At 32.8% G+C, this 17,265-nt stretch overlaps 1 long non-coding RNA gene across 1 annotated transcript in view; it reads left to right on the forward strand.

The window, feature by feature from the left end:
* Positions 1-777: 777 nt before the first annotated feature.
* LOC115836675 overlaps positions 778-17,265 on the forward strand; it is a 37,765-nt gene continuing 21,277 nt past the window's right edge. Inside the window, exon 1 of the long non-coding RNA XR_004031661.1 lies at positions 778-990. This is a non-coding gene — a long non-coding RNA (uncharacterized LOC115836675). The remainder of the gene's footprint in view (positions 991-17,265) is intronic.

Consider the following 17,265-nt stretch of genomic DNA (forward strand, 5'->3'; position numbering starts at 1 on the left):
AAATCTATTCATTAAGGTATGTCTCCTATCACTTCAAGTTTATGTGCTTTCAACTAGTCATCAAATCAGCTGTGTTTAGAAATAAACTTCCTCTTCTAAGAGCAATAGTTACTATAAGATGACATGTCTGCTTAGAGGTTTATTGTGTGCATAGAAAAACATGAGTCTAAATGAAAGAGAAGATATCAGTGATTCTGTGAATAGCTATCCCGTGGCCTCTGGATAATAAAAGGGTAATTTCTGTGAATTTACCAATGCCAAGTAAAGTAGTTTGTTTTAGCTGAAGTGAAACCAGTAGAAATAAGAGAAGCTGAAGCCAAATGTTGATCTAAATAGCTGAAGGTCATACTAAGTGTGTAAACTTTCTGCAATTTAATAATTATGAAATATTATATTTCTTAAGTGTCTGTTTGGCTTGATGATTTAAAAATTGAAGATGTTTTTAGTTAGGGTGGACTAACTGCTGTAAAAACAAACCTAAAATCTCAGTAACTTACCATAATTAAGGTTTATTTCTTACTCACGTCACTGGTCATTAGTAAACTAATGCCTCATTGGAGCAGGTGTTTTCCGGTTAGGGCTGCTTCATGCAGGTATCATGGATCCAGGCTCCTTGTGCCTGTGGTTCCACAGGTCTTAAGGGCTCAGTTCTCTAAATCTGTCTAGCAGAGAAGTGAAATTCAGACTGTGGTGAAAATACACATGTTCTCAATTACTTTTGCCCGGTGGTGACACACATCAATTTCATTTTCATTCCCTTGTTGAGAACAATCACGTCTGATGGGTAGGAGGCCTGGGCAAGAAGATCTAACCGTTTGTCGAGATGAAATAAATGTTGGGAAATAACTAGCCAGTTTATGCTACAAGATACATGTCTTTATAATTGCATTTATGATTTGTGATTTCCTTTTACATCAAGAAGAAGTCAGAAAGGATTATGTATGAAATTGAATGGGAGAAAATTGTGATGTGCCAAGTAGAACAGATTAGGTAAATACATCTTTAATATCACTATTATTTCTTCTTCAAATGTTTGATATAAATCCTTAATGTTGGCTATAATTTGATATAATTTACCAGTAAATCAACTGGAATTCAAGTTATTTTTAAGGCATTTATTTACAAATTTAATTTAAAAAGACAGATATAGGACGATTCAATTCTCAATCTTGTTGGACATAAAATTTTGTAAATAGCAATTAGCTCAAATTAGGTTGTTCAGATTTGTATACTTACGGATATTTTGTCACTTTGATTTCAACTACTAAGAGGTATTAAAATATCTAACTATGATTGTGAATTATTTCTTCCTTTAGTTTGGCCAGGTTTTCCTTGTGTATTTTGCAGCTCTGTGATTAGATACATATATGTGAATGTTTATTACAACTTCCTGGCAAATGATTTTTTCACAATTATGGAATGTTTCTGTCTGTCCCTGTTATTAACTTTTGTTTTCAAGTTTATGTTGCCTGATCTTAATATAGCCATATAAGCTTTCTCATGCTTACTATTAGGATGGTATATTGTTTTACATTCTTTTATTTCAATGAATCTGCGCTTTTATTTTTTATTTTATTTATTTTTTTGAGACAGAGTCTCACTCTGTCACCCAGGCTGGAGTGCAGTGGTGCAATCTCAGCTCACCGCAACCTCTGCCTCCGGGTTCAAGTAATTCTCCTGCCTCAGCCTCCCGAGTAGCTGGGATTATAGGCGTGCACTAGGTGGCCTGGATAACTTTTATATTTTTAGTGGAGAGAGGGTTTCACAACGTTGGCCAGGCTGGTCTCGAACTCCCGATCTCAAGTGATACGCCCGCCTTGGCCCCCTAAAGTGCTGGGATTACAGGCATGAGCCACCATGGCTGGCCTGTGCTTTTATTTTAAAGTGTATTTTTAAAGGCAGAAATAGTTGGGTGTTGTTTTTTTAATCCAGTATGGCAATAATTTCCTTTAATTTGAATAGTTAGTCCATTTGTGTTTAGTGCAATTATTCTTGTGTTTGGACTTATGCCTATTCTTTTGCTACTTGTTTTGTATTTCATCTCTTTTTTGTGTTATTTTTTATTTTATTCCTGCTTTCTTTTGAATCAGTAGAGTACTTTAACATTAATGTATTGTTTCACTTTATTTCTTTTATTTGTCCTATAGCTATGTCCCTTGTATTATTTTTTATTTGCTTTTCAAGAGATTGCAATAGATATCCTCAAATTGTTAGAATCTATTTAAGTTGTTATTGTGTCCCCATTTCGTGTAAAATGTGACTTAAAGAAATTTTTTTTTTTTTTTGAGATGGAGTCTCACTCTTTCACCCAGGCTGGAGGGCGGTGGCACAATCTCAGCTCACTGCAACTCCCACGTCCCAAGTTCAAACGATTCTCCTATCTGAGCCTCCCAAATAGCTGGGATTACAGACGCATGCCACCACGCCTGGCTATTTTTTGTATTTTCAGTAAAGATGGGGTTTTGCCATGTTGACGAGGCTGGTTTCAAACTCCTGATCTCAAGTTGTCTTTCTACCCCAGCCTCCCAAAGTGCTGGGATTACAGGCGTGAGCCACCATGCTCAGCCAACTTAAAGAAATTTAATAAAGTTATTATCCTTCCCTTTTTTTGTCATCTATTTTACTATTACTTCATACTGCCCTCAGCTGTCTGAGGTCTTTGATACAGTTTTAATATTTTTATTTATTCTTTAGATTGAATAATGCTTATTAATTTTTCTTCAAGTTCATAAATCTTTTCTTTTGTAGGCGTTTAATGCTGTTATTTCAATCCAGGCTACTTTTCATTTCAGATCATGTACTTGTAAGTTACAGAATTTCCAACCATTTCTTCATAACTTCCCATTTCTCAAGATTTCCCACATTTTCATTCACTTTATCCGTTTTCTGCCTTGCAGTCCTTTGATATATGTTTAGCAACTTAAAAAAAAAAAAAAAAAAAAAAAAACCCTTGTCCCTGCTAATTCCAACATCTTTTTACCTTGGTGTCTCTTTTGATTTTTTTTTTCTTGATCATGGGCTATCTTTTTCTGTTTCTTTACATAGATTGTAAGTTTTTATTGTATATTGGACATCATGGGTGACACTTGCAATATCTGAATTACATTGTTTTTCTGTAAAAGGTACGGTGATTTGTTATGGCAGGCAGTTTAATTATGAGGCATCCTCTTGATTCTATCAGGCTTAATTTTATTTTTTATTAGGACAGATCTGTTTTAGTTTTGTCCTAAGAATTGCCCTTACTCTTTAAGTGTAGTCTTTCAAGGTTTATCAGAGCCTCCCAATTATATGTATCTGTACTGAGAAAGTTCTCATACCTATGTTTGCCTTCCAAACCCACAGCAGCCATTCTCAGTTAGTGTTCATGGAGTCTAGTTGTGCATATTACAGCCCAGCCTTTATTTAAAGACTCCATGCAAATGTCTGCTATTGCTCGTATAGACAGCTTTTTCCCTTTTAGACCCTGAAATCCTCACTCTTCTCCGAGCTTGAAACTTACACCAGCAGTGTAGTGAGACTGTTGTCTCTTTTGGATTCATTTTCTCTACACCGTGCAGTGAAAAGTGCCCCCAGGCTGGAATCCAGTCCAGAAACAGGTATAAAATGATATGTTTTCCTTTTTCAAAAATCATATGCCTGCATTTTAATTTTTGTTGTCTCAAATTTTTCCAGTTTCATAGCAGTTTATAGAAGGAGGCATGTCTTTTTCCAGTTCCTCCATTGTGATAAAAATTAGAAATCTCAGTTGAATCAACTCTCATAATAAATAATTAATAGAAGGTGAAGTCTGTTTTTCTCTTCATGTCTTGTCTTTTTTTACGTCATGTAGCTCAGGTATTGTATGAATACAATGCAGAGTCCTGAGTGCTTATTTTTACAGCTAATTACAATGATTATAATTAATATATAAATACTAATCACCCTAATTTTTAAAATTAAAAAAATCAACAGCAATATCAATTAATCTTCAGATGCCACTTATTCAATAGGCAATCACAGCAATTGCCTTAATTAGAAAAGTTATTGGTAGAAGAAAAGACAAACAGTAAAATGAGGACTATAAATTTCTGAAAACCAAGCCAGGCCTTTTTTTTTCTCTTTTCTAAAAATAACTGTGTCCCTCTGATGAGTACTTCTATAGATATAATACCATGGGAAATAAATGACAAGTGGGAAAGGGAGCTTTTTCAAATTCACACAGGTTCTCCTACTCTGCCAGCATGAAAATGCTGTTGACAATAATAAAATGTGATTTTGTTTTCATCATATGCTTCCAAGAATCCAGTGTTAATAATAAATAAATTAAACTGAATAGGATTTAATGTAGGAAATCCTGAGTTATAGCCTACTGGAAACCAGAGGTCTTAGAAAATGTAAGTGCCATTTCCAATGAAAAAGTATGTAGTATATCCTACTAGTTGTCTTTGGGGTATATATGCAATTAATTAAAATAATTTGACTTCTAAACCTTGTACTGAGTGAAAATCAGAATAGAGTACTTTAAAATCAATAGAGTATGTGAAAAACTTTTAGTTAGCTACTAAGATAATGAAATTTCAATTTTGCTAAAAGAAGCATTTAAAGCCATTTTTACTATGTTGGGAGTATTAGCTATTCTTATTTAATTATTCCAAAGTTATACTGTTATCTTATTGACTCCTATTTTCTTCATTTTAAGACTACATATTAATTTCACTGGTTTATTATTTGGATTCAGACACCACAAAAATTGATTTGAAGATATTTTAATGTTGTAAATGTGATTGATTAATATTCTTACATTTTATATTCGTAGGTATCTTGGAAAGGTACTTCAATCTGACTTTAAATTCTGTATGAGTGTCTTTTTAAAATCTTCTCTCTTATTGCTATTTATCACCACTTATTACACATCACAACAGACACTTATTTTGTATGATTTCCATGTTACATGTTTCCTAGTATGTATCAAGAAGAAAGAATGGAAGAGCACTCAAGCTTTCTCCAATGCTGACATTTTGAAAATGTCATAGTTTATAAGGAAATAATGAAAAACCATATTACATGGCAGAACATTCTGACCTTTTGCTCGGAAATTGATAAGAGTTCTTGGGCAAATTCTGTGAAGAAACTCAGAGGTAAAATTCAGTTACTAATAAGTAACTGAAGATTTCAAAGGTCACAGCACGAGCAACAATTTGGTCTACAAGCTAGGGCATGGAATAAATTTATTTTTCAATTATCAATTTCCCCTCTAATGTTATTTCAGGGGCAACAGACATGTGAATGTGTGTGTGTGTGTGTGTGTGTGTGTGTGTGTGTGTGTGTGTGTGTGTTTAAGGCAGCTTTGGATATTGATTTTTAAAGTATTTTTTAAAGGTTAAATTGAGGTATACTTGGCATATAACAGGTTGCACATAATTGAAACAAACAACTTAATAAAACTCGACACATGTGTATCCCTGGGAAACCATCATCATGATCAAGATAATGAATGTGTACGTCACAGGCAAACTTTCCTGGTGCCTCTTTGCACTCCATTCTTCCCTATCCCAACCCATAATAACTGATCTACTTTCAATAACTGATCTACTTTCTGTCACTGTGGACTATTTCACATTGTCAAGATATTTTTGTAAATTAAATCATACTGTATGTTCTTAATTATCTGGCTTCTCTCAACAAAGTTATGTTGAGACTCATTCATGCTGTAATACATATCAAGAGAAGATTACTATTTATTGCTGAGGAATATTTTGTATGTACATAACACAGTTTGCTTTTTCATTCACCTGGTGCTGGAAATTTCAGTTGTTTCAAGGTTTTGGCTATGACAAAGCTGTATAAATGTTTGCATACAAATGAGATGGCTGGATCAGAGTAGGCATATTTTTAACTTTTAATGAAACTGCAAAATGGTTTTCTAAAGCTGTTGTACCACTTTACATTCCTCCCCAGCAGTATATGAAAGTTCCAGTTCCTCAACCTCCTTGCCAGGATTTGAAATGTTCAGGTTTAAAAATATTTTTTTTCAACTTTAATTTTAGAATCAGGAAGAACACATGCAGGTGTGTTACAAGGATACATTGCATGATCCTGAGGTTTGGAGTACAAACGAATCTGTCACACAGGTAGTGAGCATAGTACCCAACAGGCAGTTTTATTCAACACTTAACCCCCTCTCTCGCTCTCCCCTATTACATTCTCCAATCTCTGTTGTTCTCATTTTTATGACCATGTGTACCCAGTGTGTAGTTCGCCCTTACAAGTGAGAACATACAGTATTTGATTTTCTGTTTCTACATTAGTTTGCTGAGGATAATGGTTTCCAGCTGCATCTATGTTGCTGCAAAGATCACAATTTCATTCATTCAGGTTTCAGCCATGTTTTCTTCAACATTTTCTTCCTCAGTTCTCTCACCTCACTTTCCACACCCAGTGTACTTACTTGCTCCTTCCTCTCTGTTAACTGAGAATGTTCTTCATAATGCTGAGTCATAGTTCATAATGCTGACTTCGTACTCTGATCACTTTGATATTTGATATTTGCAAGAGGGTATAATTCATTTAATAAATTATGAAATTATTGAGGCTTTTTTTGTTTTTGTTATATTCAGTAACAAGAATCATGAGAAAAACAGAAAAATTATCAGAAAATATTTGTCGAGTCTTCAGATTTTATGGTTCTTGTTTTAATAGATAAGTAATTATAAGGTTTGGGAATTATTTTTACAATGTGACAGTATTTATCTTTTTACTTAATTAAATTTAAAATTTATTCCACAGAGGCCAATAAAATATTATTAAAAAGAGATACATATGTATGTATATAGTATCCAGTAAAAATTGTGCATTAAATTTTACCTGTAGCTTTAAAAAAAATTAGGCTTAAAATTTTATGGAAAGAAATCAAATTCACACGGGTACATATGAGTATACAAAACAGTTAAAATAATGTATTTGAATTATATTGCAGTGTAAACAGATTTTACTTGATTCTTCATGTATTAGCTCTGACAGATAGGAAATTTATTTCAAACCCTTGAGTTCAATTTTTCAGTCTTTTGCTTTCTCCCTAATCCTTAATAAAATAATATTTTAAAAAGTCATACTAGCAAAACATGAGGTAATAAATATCATAAACCATTTATTAAAAAGGACACTTTGCTAATAATTATCCTGATGCCATTTGAAATGGCATCTTCATGTATTCTGTATCTTGCTGCAATTGACCTAGCATTAATCAATTATAATGCCCAGGAAAACTGATGTTCATTCATTTTGGTCAAGGATAAAATGTGAAACTGTGTCAAGTCACTGGAGGATTATTTTTTAATAAACATCTTATTCTTAAATTTTACTATGCATATCTACTTCCATTTAGGAATCCTGAATATGAATAAATTTCAATGTATAAAGTATGCACAACAGGGATTTTTAGCATGTATAATGGAGTCAGAAATTTATAGTTTCTTTTTCGTTAAATCTCTTGCCTTCCAAATTTCTTTTTTCTTCTGCTTTCTTCTTTTCTTCCTGAGTATTTTTAACACAAAGTTGAAATTGCTGCCATATTTCAAGCAACATTATAATTTTCAGAGAAAAAGAAACAAGGGCTGTATGCTTTTTTTAAAAAAAGTAGTCTTAAATAGACCAGCATTGCCAGTAGATTATATTACATGTAATGACAATGACAGTTATTTGACATTGTGTGTGATGTGTGCATGAATGCACAATTGTGAATGTATCAAAGTAGTAATTTGAAATAAGATGGAGCAGAGTTCTGTTATCATTTAATCATATGCTACATCAAATGGGTATATAAAATATTTAAAAATCAGAAAAATTGTTTATTTAAATTACAACAATTTAGAACAGTGCAGTCATTTTCACTTGTTTTCTTCATTTTCTCTTGTAGTTTTCATACAGATTTCAAATGTCATTTAAAAAGTGATATATCTAAATAATATAAACACAAAGCTTTAATGTTTTATGCAGTATATCAACTGTACTCATGTCTTTTGTTTTCAAAAGTAAAACACATTTACATGTATTCCACTTGCCTTTAAAATTGATAAAAATAAAGATTGAAATGAAATTATCATCATCCTGTTGACAGAATGAAAATTCTCATTTTTAGTAGATAAAGTAATAGGACCTAATCATAAGAATAGCAAATGAACGTAACACTCTCACATCAGTGAATAACCAGTAAAAACTGACCCCAGTGCAAAATACTACATGAGTTTCTCTGGATACCACTTCTTTCCTTCCTGTGGGGGGTGATTTTAAGCAAGGATAAAGTCATGAGCTATGTTAGGTGAGGGAGTAGAGATTAGTGGAAGTGATTTTTGTGCCGAAATACTTGGAGTTTTGTCAAGTAGCCCTAGCTTACCTATTGCTTTTTGGTTATTTCCTTGGCTAAGCAATGCATACTTACACAACAGCATGAGAATAGCTCTCATAGGACCACGTGTGAAAAGCATTGACTGCATCCGCTTAGTTTTGCTGCTTTTTCTCATATATTATTTCATTTGATGTTCACAAAACTGCAGGGCAAGTTTTATTCTTTCCATTTAGTAAATAAGAAACAGAGTCTCAGAAGGTGCCATATATAAGAATCAAATAGCTAATGATTGTTTTGTTAGGACTTAGGCCAAAATCATATTATCTCCCATCTAATTCTCTTTTCACCATATTGCATCTGTTGTGGCAAATTTAGTAAGCACTTCAAGGATGGCAGGTAATTTAAAAGCTTCTTTATCCCCCAAACAACCCTGAAGTTTAGTGTTAGAATGTCTATTCTTCAGATGCAAAACTGTAGCTGAGATAAAATAAATGATTTGCTCAAGAAGTTAGTGGTGTTCAAAATTGTGCACGTGTCTCAGGTTGCAAAGTCTCTATCATACATTTTTTTTTCTGTCACAACCATTCACTGGAAAAGTGGAAGTTTATAAAACTGAAAATTGTATAGCCCTATAAACAAGTCTTGAATTCTTTAATTAAACCTGGGCTCTGAACAGAGGCAATCACACACGGGAATGTGGCAAAAATTTATAGGAATATATAAAATATTAATGCAATAATTAGTAATTTGACTTTAACAAGTAGAAACTTTGTTTATTACTTCATGTGCATCATAAAATATTTATTAAAGCATGAAGTAATCAATATTTAATAGGTAGCCAAATTTATCTTTCCAAGCATTGCTCAATATTTTTTTCAATAAAATGGATATTTAAAAAATATTAAGCTCTGTCCAGGTGCAGTAGCTCATGCCTTTAATCTGAGCACTTTGGGAGGTCAGGGCAGGAGGGTCACTTGAGTTCAGGAGTTCAAGACAAGCCCAGGCATATGGCGAAACTGTGTCTCCACTAAAAATACAAAAAGTAGCCGGGCGTGGTGTGACCCTGTAGTCACAGCTACTTGGGGGTGTGAAGCAGGAGAATAGTGAACCCAGGAGGCAGAGGATGCAGTGAGCTGAGAGTGCGCCACTGCACTCCAGCCTATTTTGAGTTATTAAATTAATTACATTAATTTTTTAAAAAACAAATAAATAAAAAATAAACAAATATATGCCACATATATAGTTAATATCACATATTAATTATATATGTGATATATATTTATTTATATATATATCTATGACTAAAATCCTCTTTGGCCACTTTTTGGAGCTATTGTTTACTATTAAGACTGCAGAGCCACAATTTTTTCCCTCCAAGCTTCTTGAACTTTGAAATAATATCTACCACTTATTGCATTTTCTCAGAAATCTGGAAGCATAGAACAATAATGACAATTTACCCACACTCATGTTTTGACTATTATTCCATTTTAAATACATATATATGTGCAGATATATGTATTACTATTTATATACATATCATCTAAGGGTGTGTGTGTGTATGTGTGTTTAATCACTCTCCATTCTTCAACTGAGGAGCTATTTGTATCACATAGAGAAAGATAGAAGAATAATTTTTTATATTGTTAAAGTGGCCCTTAAAATTTTTATTGTGAATTCCTTATTATTTCTTTTACCAGGTATTTCTTTTCTGCTTCCCCAAACCTTCACTGAGTAAATTTTTAAGTAAATATCTCTCTTGAAGTAACTCTTCTTAAATGGATAAATGAGGTCAGGTGTCTTTTATATGGCCTCACACAATTGTGTACCTTATGTTTATACATTTACCATAATTATAATTTTCTATGTATTTCTGATAATTTAATTAAAATCTTAGTTTCTTACCAATATGACATTTGTGAAGGTAGGGGCAATGTCTACTTTTGCCCACTTTTTTATCTGTTTGTGCTGAAGAAAGTATCTGGAATATATTAATAAATATTTTTAAGTGAAATAATTAGGGCTAATTCCCAGTTCATTTTTCTCTTCTCTCTGAAACTTTATATAATAAACATTTTTTCCATGGAGTTAAATATGTTGAACTTAAATTGCACATGTAAATATTGTGATATATTCAATAATACAGAACTCTTTTTTTATTCATACTCATTTTAGATAATATTTTTGTATTACATTTTATTCTGGCTTTACCTTTCCAAGAAAGATATTTAATTCTGTAGCATATATTGTTAGTCTGCAGATGACACTTTATGACGCTAACTTGCAACCTTCACAACCTAACAAGCCCTTTCTGTGTTCACTATCAGAAAAGTTTTAGAAAAGTTTATTAGTTAGGTATTATACATAAAGGTCTCAAATATCTCCATATCCTTTAACTCAATTTTCTTTCATGTTATGTTTAATAGTATTAGGTATGGTATCAGTAGCATTATATGTTAATAAGAATGTGATATTTTAGCCTAACAGGGATATATCGATTTAGTTTTGAATCTGTGTGGCCACTTTTTACTTTTTCCTTAGTGTCATCAGGAAAATTGCTTGCTGTCTCTGTTTCCTCATCTTTTATATGAAATTAGTAATGATCACTAGTTAATGTGGGGATAGATAAAATTAGAAATAATTAAAATATATGTATTTTTGTTTATGTGTGTGCATCCTGGTGGATAATATACCTTTAGAAATAGTAAGAATAATAGGTGCTAGTACAGCTTTAAATAAGGCATTAATAACATTGATAGTAATGTAGTAATGACATTTTAAAAGGAGAATGTCAGATCATTAGTGAATAGAATAAAATTTGTAAGACCTACTATTCCTTCACCTAACACACACACACACACACACACACACACACACACACACACGTTTAGAACTAAAGCCACTGAAGAATAATAGTACTTTCAGCATACAAGTATAGCCATCCTCACCTGGTTGCTTAAGTAAGGTGTCCTGTAAAGGGTTACATTGTTAATATTTGAAGTCAGTTTTCCAGAAAAGCCATTTTCTCCATTTAGTAGACTTAAATACATATGCACCCATTCATAGCTATGGTGGATGCTTAAGATTTAAAATGCAAAATATTTATTATTTAGATATCCTTGCTTGCAATTAAATGGGCAGAAGAGAGGCAGAATCCATCTTCCCATCTCTTTGGCTCTTTCTGCTAGTAAGCAGAGTTGTGAAAATTTGAGTTTTATATATGGCAGTATTCCGCTGTTCATCCTCTGGCCTTGGTTTGTTGGCTATGCAGTGTCAGTGGCATATTCATGTATGCTCTTTATTTCCTGGATTGAAGATATCATTTTGTGTCCATGAACTGATGCCTTCAATGGCCTCGGAGGTATCTCTGGTAGGCCAGTTTTGCATGATCATGGGATTCATTCTAAGGTAACTTCAGCATTTCCAACAATTTGGTAACACCCAGTTCTCCATATTATTATTTTTTTTCTTAGAATACTTCGAGTAGTTTGTGTTCTGCCTTGGATTGATTTTTGCTGCTATAAGTCTCATGAGGAACTCTGTAACCTACTAGCTTTCTTTCCTCTTACCTTTACTCTTATGTATTAACAGATTAAGGGCAGTGGTTCTTAGAAAAGTCATATATTATTTGCTACCTCCCAAAGTTATACACAAAATTCAATTTATAAAACTTGCGGGCTAATTGCAATATTGTCATTTTTATTTAGTCTTCTTACCTAGCAGCAATAAAGAATTCAGGGCAAAATATAAGTGTTTAAAAAAGAGTTTATAATAGTTTTTATTAAATATTTTGAAAACGAGATTTACTCTGCAAGTCACTTCATAGCATTTATAATCTACATTGCTGGTCCTCGATCATAATATTATGACATGTATTACAAATTACTTTTAACTAATGATAAGGTGCTTAGTACTTTGTGTAACTTTGCAAAATTAGAGAGGTTTCAAAGTTATTCTCTCATTGATGTCACTCTTGCTCATTTTATTGAAGCATTATTTTTCAAATAGTGGTGGAAGTAGAAGGCATGTATCTTGAACACTACTAAGTATGCATTATGGGCCAGCTAACTACTCTGTGACAGAGCTCTGTGGGAACATTAAAAATGGTAATTACAAGTTAGTTTTGTACTGGTATTGCCATGGCTGTAGGTTGGATTTGTGCACAGTATACATTTTTAGATTCAAGATATATTTATTGAGCTTCTACTCTGCAGGGTAGTGATGGTGCAATGATGAAACGGACATAGACTTGGCCTCAAAGAAAATTTAGCATGTATGATGGACATCAACCAGCCAAATATACAACTTGTTATATATTAATAAGTGTTACAGTTATTAACAATTATTTGAAATTATTAGCAATTAATGAATTGTTTAATCATATGACTGGGAAGTTGAAAGTCTCAAAGGTTAGGAAACATTTTCTTTATCATGGGCCATTTAAACTGAGGTTTTAAGGAATGAGTAGAAACATGATGTTGAATGGAGGGGAGCTTTGTCCAAGCATGGGGAATAATACGTGCTGTATGTAAATTCATACTGGAAAGAAATGAGGCAACTCTAACAATAAAAAGAGGACCTGTATCTGTTTTATAAAGATCACAGGGGCAGATTTAAAGAATTCAGTTAGAAAAGCAATGTGGAGCTATTGGAGGTTTCAAGGAGAAGAATGACATATTAGTTTTGGATTTTAGAAAGACATTTAGATGGAAAATTGACTCGAGGAAATTTGTGGGAAGACTAATTACGATGCCATTTTCTTAATCCAAGCAAAAGGTGATAGTAAGCTGGATGAGGGTATTGGTAGTGGTGTATCAGCTGAAAGATGACAGAGAAGTGTTATATAGATAATATTCAAAGTCATATTACTCTAAATTGTATCAAAGAAGAAGCATCAGTTTTAATCTCTAGTGTAACCAAATCATATTTTTTCAGACTATTGTCTTGTGCATTAAATCAGAACAAACGAAAAACTGAATTATTTGTGTTGTGATATGGTTCAACTTAGAGCTAAGATAAGAATTTTCAAATTTATTTCATTTGAGAATAAAAATATTGTTCAAACAAAAATAACAAAAATAACGGTAGGTGGCATAATCACTAATCCTTTTTAACTAAGCAATAATGATTCTTGTTTGTGTAATGTATAGGGAGAAGGAAAACCCCACTGGGTTTTCTGATTTATTGGAACTCTTTTGAAATTCAACGAGCAGAATTAAGATTGTTGAAAGCCTAAGGTGTCTAGAGAGTTTGTGTAGTCTAGCATGGAGGTTTTGCTTGTCAGATGTCTCAACTACAGTGAAAGGTAACACTAGTATGACAGAAATGGTACTTGTTGAACATGTTTATAATGCCCCTGGGATGAGATGTCTAATGCAAACATAACCACACAATTCCCTTTGTGAGTTATTTGTTTCTAACATCAGCGTTTTAAGGAAACTAGACAGTTTTTCAATGTAATTTTTCTTAAAGTTCCAATTAACCACATAATTAATGAAAAGTATTAAGAATATGTTTTAGCACTTTTAACTTACAAAAATAAATGTGCTGTGTTTGCTTATAGAATGTGTTTTTATTTAATAGCTAACGACTTACATATTGTCACATTAAAATTGTTGATATCTTTACTGGAGACATTCTCACTGTTCATCACAGTCCCTATATTTATAACATATTGCAAGAAGGCTGTTAGAGCTTATAAATATGTTGATTGTCGTCCTCCTTATGTAGGGATTTTGATATAGATTACTAAAAGGAGTACATAGTAGTGTGTGATCTGGTGTGTGATCACCATAACAACAATAAACAAAAAAGCAAAACATGAGAAGTTGAAGCAAAAAGCTGAGCTCTTAAGTTTAAGAAATTTTAATTCTATCAAGATTTAAAAAGCAAACACTGATTTTTAGAGTCACAGTTCAGAAAATTAGAGAGATGATGAAATGAAAAGCTCTTTGAGCAATGTTATAATTTGCTGCTCTTCCTATTTTTTTAAGCCATGCCTAGCAGTAGACTGGCAGTTTTCTTTGAAGAGATTGATCTAGAATGCCCCTGGATTCAGGAAAATGGGCACATTTTAAGATGAGGGTGAAGTGCTGGAATGAATGAGGATGTAGAGCAACAGAAACTCTCATTCCTTCCTGGTGGGAAAGCAAAATGGCACAGACACTTTGGGAGACAGTTTGGCAATTTCTCACACAACTAAATATAACTTTACCATATAATCATCCTCCTTGGTATTTACCAAAGGGAACTGAAAATTCCTTTATAAATGGATGTTTATAGTAGCTTTATTCATAATTGCCAAGACTTGACAGATAAACTGGTACCTTCAGACAGTGGAATATCATTCATTATTAAAAAGAATGGAGCTATCAAGCCATGAAAAGACATGTAGGAAACTTAACTGAATATTACTAAGTGAAAGAAGCCAATCTGAAAGAATTACAAATATCAGGAGTTTGGGGAGAGAAAGATGATTTTTAGGGCAGTGAAGCTACCCCGTATGGTACTTTAACAGTGCACACAGGTTCATTATATGTTTGTCCAAATCCATAGAATGTGCAACCCCAAAATGAACCCTAATGTAAACCACTGACTTTGAACGATAATGATGTATCAATGTAGGTTTATCTATTCTACCAAATGTACCCTCTGGCGGAGGATGTTAAGGAGCTATGCACATACAGTGGTAGAGGGTATGTGAGGAAGTCTCTGTTCCTTCCTTCAATTTTTCTATAAACCTAAAACTTCTCCAAAAAATAAAGCCTATTAAAAAAACAAGAACAGAAGGAAGAAATGAATTGTATACCGCTGGTTGAGATATAGTTCATTATAAAATAATAAAGAAAACGCCAGTGAATCAACAAATTTTACACGGAAGTACACACATTTCCTGAATATAATTTATAAACTCATTATTTAAATATACACTTTATTCTACTATATATTTAGTCATTTTTAATACATCTGTTTTTAAGTTTTGTAATATAAGTTCTTAGTTTCATTACTGAGTCAAATACTTTCAGGAGAGTTAGCTAAATTGGACAAATCTACTTGAAAATAGTAGATAAATATTTTATATCCCAAATGAAAATCGGAAAAACAGAAGCCCTCACAAAATGGTCATTGAGTAGTGTACATTTGTTTGAGCATTCTGTCATTTGCATGCTGTCTTTATATTGCTCATGCTATTTTTCTTTTTTTGTTTAAGGCAACTAAACTACTATGGCTAAAGATATAGTTCTTTCTCAGTTAATGTACCCTGATGAGGTCTTCTAAAATATGCCTACTCTAGGTCTCTGTCATTACTCATGTTTCCTTTCTGTAGTTGGCTATATTTTATACACCTCTGACTTTCCACACAAAGAGAACTACTTATAGATTCAGTGCTACAGAAATCTTCCCCTCTTTATGGCTCTAGTACTCTAAAGCAGAGTTATAATTAATACACAGAAGTAGGTACACATAATAGTTTAATAGTTAATACACAGAAGTAGGTACACATAAAAAATGAAACTTACACAAAGGCAGATAATTATTTATATATAATTTATCAATTGTGATGCAAATATCTACAGTACTATTAGATATAAAATATTGTGTTGTAGGCCAGACATGGTGGCTCACTCCTGTAATCCCAGCACTTTGGGAGGCTGAGGTGGGTGGCTCACAAGGTCAAGAGATTGAGACCTTCCTGGAAAACATGGCGAAACCCTGTCTCTACTAAAAATACAAAAAATTAGATGGGCATGGTGGTGTGTGCCTGTAGTCCCAGCTACTCGGGAGACTGAGACTGGAGAATCACTTGAACTGGGAGGTGGAGGTTCTAGTAGCTGAGATCACACCACTGCACTCCAGCGTGGTGACAGAGTGAGACTCTGTCCCCGCCCCCCCAAAAAAAAAGAAAAGAAAAAAAGAAAAAAAATTGTGTTGTAAACTGCCTTGAAAACAGAAGCTCTTATTTGGAAATGTCATGGGAATTTGATATTTAATATGTTTTCTAATATTTTCCACTGTATTTTATTTTAATTATTTAATAGAAATGTAATGAATCTATTTTCTGCGATCCCATAAATCTTCCCAGCTCTGCTCCTGTATGGTTGCATGCCATACAAACATGATTACTTTCTATTAGGCCATGATGTGAAAGAGTTTCACCAACACTGAACAAGGGATTGACGTATTTAGAGCCATTCTTATGTAAATCATAACTTCCAGGTGGCTTGAAAATAATGACAAGTTATTTTGGCAATTATTACAAGAAACTCTTTTAATATTTTTAATAATATATTTTTAACAAATAGAAGAGACCCTTGAGAAGACTAAATTGATGAAACATTGTATTATGTGCATTTTACTCATTTAGTACTGTTATATATATTCTGCTTAGAAAACACCCATTTACAATGTCTCCATAGAGTAGTATCAAAAATATAAAACATTTAGTGATAAGTATTACAAAATATTTGCAAGACCTGTATAATTAAAAGTATAAAATATTGCTGAGAATATTAAAAAGATCTAAATAAATGGAGAGATACACTGTGTTCATAGATTATAAGATTCAATATTGTTTAGATGCCAAAGCTCCTGATAGTAAGTGTTGTGTTTTTGTTTTTGAAAAATGTGAGAAGCTGGTTCTAAAATTTATATAGAGATGTAAAATTGGACGACTTACGCTAAGTGAATTCAACACATCATAAAACTATAGCAATCAAGGCAGACAAATAGGTCAATGGAATAGAACAAAGAGTAGAGAAACCAATCCACACATATATGATCAACTGATTTACTGCAAAATTAGGAAGGCAATTTAGTGGAGAAAAGGATAGTCTTTTCAACAAATGGAGCTGCAACAATTGCATATTCATATGCAAAAGTATACTTTCGATCTATTACAAAGCACCAAGAGCAAAAATTAAATAAAAATGGATTGTAGACCT

The sequence above is a fragment of the Nomascus leucogenys genome, chromosome 9, assembly GCF_006542625.1.
Source record: "Nomascus leucogenys isolate Asia chromosome 9, Asia_NLE_v1, whole genome shotgun sequence".
Lineage (NCBI taxonomy): Eukaryota > Metazoa > Chordata > Mammalia > Primates > Hylobatidae > Nomascus > Nomascus leucogenys.